This window comes from Solanum tuberosum, unplaced genomic scaffold (genome assembly GCF_000226075.1).
Source record: "Solanum tuberosum cultivar DM 1-3 516 R44 unplaced genomic scaffold, SolTub_3.0 scf00448, whole genome shotgun sequence".
NCBI classification, from domain to species: Eukaryota; Viridiplantae; Streptophyta; class Magnoliopsida; order Solanales; family Solanaceae; genus Solanum; species Solanum tuberosum.
The window spans coordinates 365,806-375,684 of record NW_006239367.1 but is presented as its reverse complement, the minus strand read 5'-3'; positions in this window follow the sequence as shown (position 1 = coordinate 375,684).

Below are 9,879 nucleotides of genomic sequence, written 5' to 3'. Positions count from 1 at the left end.
AGAAGGCGCTCTCACTTAAGCGTAAGGATAACAATTCCCAGAATGAGACACGCCATTCCAAATCACCTGCTATTCCTTCGTCGCCGTCCTCCTTGTCTCGTTTACCTAGCCCCACCACACATTTATCCAAGGTCCGTTTTTATTTATCCTCTCTTTTTATTTTTTGTTTAACTATTTTACGTTTTCTCCATTTTTTGGTCTAAAATTCTCCTTCCCTGTTTCCCGTTTTACTTTCCGACAATATTTAAATTGCTTCACCACTAAGAGTGGAAGATGGCAACAAACCAGCAAAAAATTGTGTTGGTTCTAAGTAAAATTTAATTCTTGTTCTTACTTAAATACCCTTTATTTGTAGTTTTGATTAAGACAGCAAATGAGGCGGGGCGGGATAGTAGCGGAGAAAATCCACCTAAGTTTTGATTAAGTATGAGATACATGGGCAACATACATGTTCAAGTATATATGTATCGTTATAACAGCTCCACACAATTTAGCATGGGACACACGTGCAACGCACATTCTCAGGACTAGTATGTAAAATAATCTATGTAAAATCTTGTAAGCAAAATATTTATAGTCTAGATTGATAAATTAAAATTATGAATATACCATTCTATCAATTATAATATAACTTAACTTTAGCGAGTTATTTATCTTTTTTCTTTTCAAATAAGTAAATAATGAATTAACTACTTACCAACCAACACATATAACTTAGGGAATGCTTGGTTTAAATATCGTAAAATATTTTCTTGCTAGTTTTTATTAATAATTGAATACCAAGGATTTTATATATATGAACTCTTAAAATTTTAAAATAGAAAAAATTAATTAATTTTTTGAAAGCCCTTCTTTAAATTATTGACCTCAATGACACTGTAATAAATTTTTGAAATTCATGTGTTACTTAAACTAATGTTAAATTATCTCTAAAATTGCCTCAATCCTATCTGTATTTATCACCAAACTTCACTTCTCACTATATATACAAAACCGATCGACATTGAATTGGACGAAAAATCATTCATTAGCACTCTTTGGCTCTCTCTACTTCTCATCTTTCTTCGAAGAAAAAGAAAAAAATATTTATGGTCTGGCACAAACTGAAGAAGGCGCTCTCACTTAAGCGTAAGGATAACAATTCCTAGAATGAGACACACCATTCCAAATCAGCTGCTATTCCTTCGTCGCCGTCCTCCTTGTCTCGTTTACCCAGCCCCACCACACGTTCATCCAAGGTCCGTTTTCATTTCTCCTCTCTTTTTATTTTTTGTTTTACTATTTTCCATTTTCTCCTTCTTTTGTTTTAAATTCTCCATTTCTGTTTCCCTTTTTACTTTCCGACAATATTTAAATTGCTTCACCACTAAGAGTGGCAGATGGCAACAAACCAGCAAAAAATTGTGTTGGTTCTAAGTGAAATTTAATTCTTGTTCTTACTTAAGTACCCTTTATTTGTAGTTTTGATTAAGATGGCAAATGAGGCGGGGCGGGATAGTTGCGGAGAAAATCCACCTAAAATTCTAAAGACTTCAATCCACCCACCCCCACCCACATATATCGTGATTTGTTGTAAATCATCCCCACATAAATTACAATTTTTAGAAAATATTTATTTAAACTCATATAAATTGCAATTTGTTCTGCATAAATTTATGAAAAAATATAATTTGAACCTACCCTGTCTTGTCGCATCTCATTCCCTAGTTTTGATCATTATTAATTTTACTATTAGTTTCAACGTATCGATGAGGGTATATATTGAATTATTAGTTTTTATATTTTTCTCGGTATTGATTAGTGAACTAAAGAAATCCAATTCTACAATATAATATTGTCCACCTTAATTTTCCTTTAACGCCATTATAAAAGCAATAGGGGTATCATTCTTTTGTGGCAAGATATATATAAAACGTTGACCGTTGTTGGATTTTAGCATACAAACGTTTTAAGTTGATTTTTGTAATCAATTAAAACACCTTTTATTTTAATTTCAAGTATTGAAAATGAAAACTATCTTTCATTTATTTATTTTATAAAAAGAGACCACTACTTTTCAGAGTCTAAGAAGAAAAACTTTAAGGATAATTTCAGGGATCTTCCTTTAAATTTGACTCATATCTCTCCGTAATTTACAATATAATATTTTTCTCCCCTATTTTGAGTTTTTTTTTTTGTCATAAATATTTTTAAAACTATTTTAATTAATTCAAAATAATTATAATATGAATCAATATAATACATTTTTGGTTAATTAATTTTATTACTACATTTTCAGAAATAAAAGAATCATTAACTAAAAGAAGAAAATAACCTATACCTAGTTAAGTAGTTGATGTGCGCTCAAGTTGGTTCAAACATCACTTTCACAAAGAAGAATAAAAAATGAGATTAGGACCTAATAGATTATTTTACTTTTATATTTGTGCCTTTTTGCTATGTAAATTGTACGAATTTTGAGTGAAGATTAGGGATTGTGTTGCTTTTGTATTCAATTATATTGTTGTTGCAGGAAACATGTGTGATTTGCCTTAGGAGTATGAAAGCTGAGAAAGGTAAGGCCATATTTACTGCTGAATGCAGCCATTCTTTTCACTTCAGCTGCATTGGCGAAAATGTTAAGCATGGGAACCTCCTTTGCCCCATCTGTAGATGCAAATGGAAGGAGATCCCTTTCCAATTTGGTACTGATGTTACTATAGTGCGTCAAATTCGGGTGCTTCATCGTGTTAACTGCTCTCGTCCTTTACCAACAGTATTTCCACCCCCTCCCCAGCACGTCCAATTTTCAGATGTGGGCTCAAGCATTATAGACGTCATTGGCTATAATATAGGTTCGGATGTTCAACACTCAGGCCACGGTTAGTACAACGTCAGATCGGCCTTGGTAGTGTTATTGGTGAGTCCTCATCTTTCGAGGACGACCTATATATTTCATTCAGTTGTTACTGTTTCAGTTTCCAGACAGATAGAGTTAGCTAGGGGCTTGTCCTAGGAACTCATCTTAGTAGAGGCTTTCAGACAGTCACATTAGCTCCAGCTTATTATTATTCAGATACTTGTTGTTTTGAGTTTAATAAACCTATTTCAGATTTAGCTTTTGCATTGGTATTTCAGTTCTATGTATTCATATCTTAGTGTCATGCTAGTCAATGAGTTAGCTTGGGGTCACTTGTGGCGCTAAGCACCATATTACGACTAGAGGATAGTCTGGGGTAGTGATATAGTGGGAGCATTAATGGATTAAAATTGACTCTCTTGTAGCAACTAATGTGCTCTGTCATAGAGAACTTGGGGCCTTCAGACCGGCTAGTTATAGTTATGAATCGGTTTCCTTGTTCAATCCGTCCTTGAAATAGACCATGATTCTTCTGCTCTGTATGCTATTTCTGATACCACATTTTCATTCATTGAATCGTTTGTTACTGTTTAAGATGCCTTGCATTGGTCTCCTCAGTGTTGTAGCCCAGGAGCTTCAACTTAGCTGCCGTAAAGATTGTTTCCTTTTGTTTGTTTTACCATTGAAGCAAGAATCAGCAACTAAACCAAGAACAGTCCAATAGATTGTAATTTTTTTTGTTTCGAACGTGAAAGTTTGGTGATCATTGATATATGGATCATTGGTACAAAGGAAGACGTGATTTTTGACTCCCCTAATCAACATTCGATTTCACAAAAATCTCATTCGTTTTCACTGTTTCTTTCGTTGCGTCTCATCTTTCTCTAAAGAAAAAGAAAAAAAATGTTAGTAGTGTTACATAAATTGAAGAAGGTGTTACCATTTAAGCCTAAGGTTTACAATTCCCAGAATGGAACATACCATTCCAACTCACCTGTGATTCCTTCGTCGTCCTCCTCTTTGTCTCGTTTCTCCAGCCCTACCACATGATCATCCAAGGTCCATGTTTCATTTTCTACTCTCTTTTTATTTTTTGTTTTGCTATTTTCTGTTTTCTTCCTTTTTGTCAGAAATTCCCCATCCTTGTTTCCTTTCTTACTTTTTGGCTGTCGAGATTGTTTCATCACTGAGAGTGCTAGCTGGTGAAAGACCAACAAAAAATTGTGCTCTTTCTAAGAAATTCAATTCTTGTTCTTACTTAAGTACTCTTTATTTGTAGCTTTGATTAAGATGGCAAATGAGGTGGGACGGGACGGGGAAAATTCACGTAAAATCGTAAGGACTTCAGTCCACCCATCTGCCCACATCCCACATAGCATGATTTTCTGTAAATCCTCCCCGCAAAAATTACAACTTTTTTCACGAAAAACGTTAAAAAATTTAGTGAGTGATGTTCACTAGTATATGATATGAACTTCCAAATTCCTAATTCCTAAAACATGAAACAAGGAAAAACACGAGAAAATGTCCTTTAGACTAGTGTATGAAAAAATTTACCGGTCTTAATGAATTTATAAAAAATTATTCTAATTTTGATTCAGCAAAATTATAGCAACAGGATTTTATAAAGCAAACTCACATCTTTTAGAACTTTTTTTATTTAAAACCGCATAAATTACAATCCATCCCGCAATTGTTTTTGAAAAATATAATATGAACTAGCCCCGTCTTGTCCCGACCCATTGTCATTCCTAGTTTTAGGGTGTGTTTGGTATGAAGGAAAATGTTTTCCATGGAAAATGTTTTCCTGCAAAACAAGTTGATTTTTGACTTATTTTCTCATTTTTGGTTGGTGAGTAGAAAATATTTTTCGGAAAAGATTTTTAGTGTTTGACTTATAAATAAAAAATATTTTTAAGAAATATCTTTTATTTTAACTAAAGTAGAAAATAATTTTTGAAATTGAAAATATTTTATTAGTGCCTTTTCAGAAATAAATGAATCGTTAACTAAAAGAAGAAAATAACCTATACCTAGTTAAGTAGTTGATATGCGCTCAAGCTGGTTCAAACACCACTTTCACAAAGAAGAATAGATGCTATGTAAATTGTACGATTATTTTAAAAAATGAGATTAATTAGGACCTAATGAGATTATTTTACTTTCATATCTCTATGTGTGCCTAGTTGCCATGTAAATTGTACGAATTCTGAGTGATGATTAGGGATTGTGTTGCTTTTGTATTCAATTATATTGTTGTTGTCAGGAAACATGTGTGATTTGCCTTGGGAGTATGAAAGCTGAGAAAGGTAAGGCCATATTTACTGCTGAATGCATGCATTCTTTTCACTTCAGCTGCATTGGCGAAAATGTTAAGCATGGGAACCTCCTTTTCCCCATTTGTAGATGCAAATGGAAGGAGATCCCTTTCCAATTTGCTACTGATGTTACTATAGTGCGTCGAATTCGGGTGCTTCATCGTGTTAACCACTCTCGTCCTTTACCAACAGTATTTCCACCTCCTCCCCAGCACGTCCAATTTTCAGATGGGGGCTCAAGCATTATAGACGTCATTGGCTATAATATAGGTTCGGGTGTTCAGCTCTCAGGCCGCGGTTAGTACAACTTCAGATCGGTTTTGTTAGTGTTATTGGTGAGTCCTCATCTTTCGAGGACGATCTATATATTTCATTCAGTGTTACATTTCAGTTTTCAGACATTAAGAGTTAGCTAGGGGATTGTCCTAGCAACTCATCTCAGTAGAGGCTTTAAAACAGTCACATTAGCTCCAACTTATGTTTATTCAGATACTTGTTGTTTTGAGTTTAATAAACCTATTTCAGATTTAGCTTTTGCATCGGTATTCAGTTCTATGTATTTATATATTAGTGTCATGCTAGTCTATCAATTAGCTTGGGGTCACTTGTGGCGCTAAGCATCATATTATGACTAGAGGGTAGTCTTGGGTTGTGAAATAGTGAGAGCATGAATGGATCAAAATGAAGCAAATAATGTGCTTTATCATAGAGAACTTGGGGCCTTCAGACCGGCTGGCGGGTAGCTATGAATCAGTTTTGGGTTCGGTTCAAACCATGATTCTTCTGCTCTGTATGCTATTTCTGATGCATCAAGTGTCACATTTTCATTCATTGAATCGTTTGTTACTGTTCAAGAATCCCTTGCATTGTGTATTGGTGGTCTCCTCACTGTTATAGCCCTTAATTGAGTTCTATTATAAAAAGACTTAATTAGCTTTAAGAGAATGTTGCTACGTGTGATGATTCAGTTTTACTAGAATTTTATTGTGTTTGATTTCTACATTTAATTGAATTTTTTTATCAAACTAATCCCAAAAAATGCAAAAAAGGAAAAGAAACAAAAGCTCAGAAAAAAGAGAAAATAGATAAATACAATTGAATGACATAAAGAGGTGTCACAACACCTTTTTTTATATCAAACTATATATGTATAGATGGTGAGATTTAGGGAATAAATTAATATCATTGAAAAATATTAAGGAAAAGAGAATAATAGCATTAATGATAAATAAATTAAATATGACTATTGATAAAGAAAGAATTAAATGTGACTATCTTTAATATTTAGGAGATCTTTTGTATTTTAAAATTTGAAAAATGGCCAAAAAAATCACAAAAAAGAAAAATAAGTTTGCCCTTAGAAGCATGCCACATCAGCATGTATAACATTCTCTTTTATATATATATATATATATAGATGTAGCTACCAAAAATAATGGCATTTTAGGGCCAATAGGTTGACGTCAAGGGTATTTTAGAGCCGAAAGATAAACGAAAGGTATTTTTCTATCAAATAAGGGCATTTTAGGCCATTTTCTGTATTTTTTATTGTGAAGTATAATCTCCAATGTAATGTTATAAAATCAACTTAATTTATTTTTCTTGAGATGTTTTTCTCAATAAATTATATAAAAATGAAAGTTGAGATATGCGATACTCTAATAATAATGAAACATATGTAATGCAAGTACACATTAGATGAATCTCAATATGAAAAATCAAATATTAAAGAAAGTCAAGCAAAAAGAAGTCGATCTTATTAATTTCTTAATTTTGTGTATACTATGTTGAAACATAATTTAAGTATTTTTCTTACTTTTATGCGTCACAAATATATTTTAATTATTTGAATTAAAAGTCAAGTTTTTTATACATAAACAAAGTGATGTAATTTATAATCAATTAAATTTAATGTTATTTTGGTTGAACTAATATTATTGTTATAAAATTTATTGAATTTAATAAGAAACTATGGTAATCGATTTACTGAAACTTTTCATATTTATTATTTATGTTTTTCTTCCTTTTCATTAGCAATGGTGTGGAAATTACAATTTTTATCTTTCTAACAATTTTTTTAACAACCAATATTAAGACCGTGACTTGATTAGTATTGTTTTCTTATTATACAGTGGTTATTAGAAAATAGTCAATTAGAGACATCATTTATTCAAAAAATATATTTCATTCCGCGCGAAGCACATACGAGTACACTAGTTTAGTATAATTCATAACTTTAAGTTTTGTTTTACATAGCAAACAATTGAGAAAAATAGGAAAAAAGCCAAAAACAATTAATTGAATAAGAAGAAAAAAACATTGACGCTATTTGATATGCGGGGTTAAGATTTGATATCTTAAAATCAAGTTTGTGATAAAAAAAAATTATATTGCGTTTGGTTGATCACATAAATATATATCATTAATCAAACATAATCTAAATTTTATCCCAAGAATATTTCATCACCTTCATACCATCAATCAAATGCAATATAATTAAAGAGAGTTTGTTACGTTGTGCTTCCACTCCTAACATATGTGCTTTAATGTGTTGCAAGTCTGAATGATTTTTGCCCGGAGATGACCATAATGTTGATGATATACGTAACAGTTCATTTAAGGATTTAAAGTTGATGTTTGTGGACTCATCGGAGGTGAGTCTTTAATTACTATATTTTCTTCTTCAATTATTTTTTTCTATTATATATAATCAAGAATATTTTTTAATATATTTTGAGTTATACAACAAATTATTGGTCGTACCGAGAACTCGATCTTTTGACAATGTCGCTTGTACAAGTAAAAGAATCAGATAAAAAGTATATATTCAACCACGGAGTTCAAACTACAATAGTAGTATTGGTCATAGGTGTTATTTTTCTTTTTTATGTTTGTACTTTATAAAATATGACAGAAATGGGTCATTAAAAGACGTGGATAAAGAACTCTTCGCTTGTTTTCACATGTGCCCTATTCTGATATAGAAAATATAGATTTAGATGATTGTACATGTCAGATATGTTTATCCGACTTTGAATCAATGGAGAACATATATATTCTTCCTTGCATTCACTTGTACCACAATGAGTGCATTTCAACTTGGATGTGCAGGGAGATAGGTCGTGGATCAACTGTTTAAAATAGTGTTATTATTAGTGTAAATGTGTAATAAATACTCTACGTACTATATAGAGTATATGATTTGTAAAGTTATATTTATACCATATAAGTGTACTTATTTATCAATTTTAATGTATTGACTTTATATTCATGTGCGTGCAATGTGCAAAAGAATAACGAAATAAAGGATTTTAAAGGATTTTCTTGAATAAAAAAGATTCCAAAGAATTACTAATAATGAAAGGTAATAACATGACATTTTTTTTATAAGTTATAACTAGTTGCTTGTTAAATTATTCGAACTTCTTTTTCGTAGTACTACACTGAAAAGTAACAATAAAAAAAAAGAAAGAGAAAAAGCCAAATAAAGAGAGATAAACGCTGGGGGTTGAATTTAAGAGAAAAATATAGAAAGAAATTTATTGTATTTGTATTTTGTATTTGTGCATGATTTGTGCAAGTTTTGTACACAATTTTGTTAAGAAACCTATTCTATTTTGAATGATGAGATATTAATCATAAATTTTATTTTATTAGATTAGCGAGTAAAATTTTTTTTTGTATTGTTATTACTTATGTACATCATACGTGCAATTATTGTACACAATTTTACTAAGTAACCTACAATATAATAGTATAATTCTTATTATCAAAATTATTCTCTCTTTTGAATTATGAGATATTCATTATAAATTTATTTTACTAGATTAGTTAAGACTAAGATAGTTTCTTTGTATTGTTATGTTCAAGTATTGTACACAATTTTACTAAGCAGCCTACAATGTCTCTTTTTGGGGATATATATAATAATAAAAATAAGAATGAATAAACTTGTGTGTGATTCAACTTTTTCAAAAAGATGTTCTCTAAAATCATTAACAAAATCAAATTTAAACACCACCTATGTCATGGCTCAAAAATGGACGTGATGACACTCGTTTTATCCTACAAGACAAGTCAATCTAAAACCCAACTAATACGATAAGTGCGGAAGTAAAACAAGAAAAAGATACTAACACCATCTAATAATGCAGAAATCATTATTCACTCAAAATTAAATCTCAAAACCTTATTGTCACGTGTACAAGCCTCTAAAGTTTTACAATTGATTCGAAAGAAAAATACAAGTCTTGAATGACATTGTTTGTAGAATAGAACAAGATCATAAATAAGGAGCAAGAGGGTCTGTTGAGATGACACACAACTACCTCACAAATCTCTATACGAAACATCAGACAAGAAGAGAAGAGAGAGTAATCACGAAGAGCTGAGCTTGTAACCTACACAAGTGTAGAAGCAAGAGGTGAGTACCAAATAACACGGTACTCATCAAGTAAACTCCTTGTAATGACTTGGTCAGTCATTTTTAGAAAGTTTCGTGTATTTACCATTTTCCCTCTCGATATCGACCTCGAGTCTTTAATTTTATGATTTGAGTTTTGAAAATTACTTTTGAACTTTGAGTTTAAAGTTGAAAAATTTGTAAGTTTTGAGTTTGAAGGACTAATATTGTTAAGAAAGAAATTTTTGATGTCTTTTAGAGTTTTGAGTGTGGGAATAAAATTTCATCAGTCCCAAAATGTGGAATTTGGTCTGTGAGAG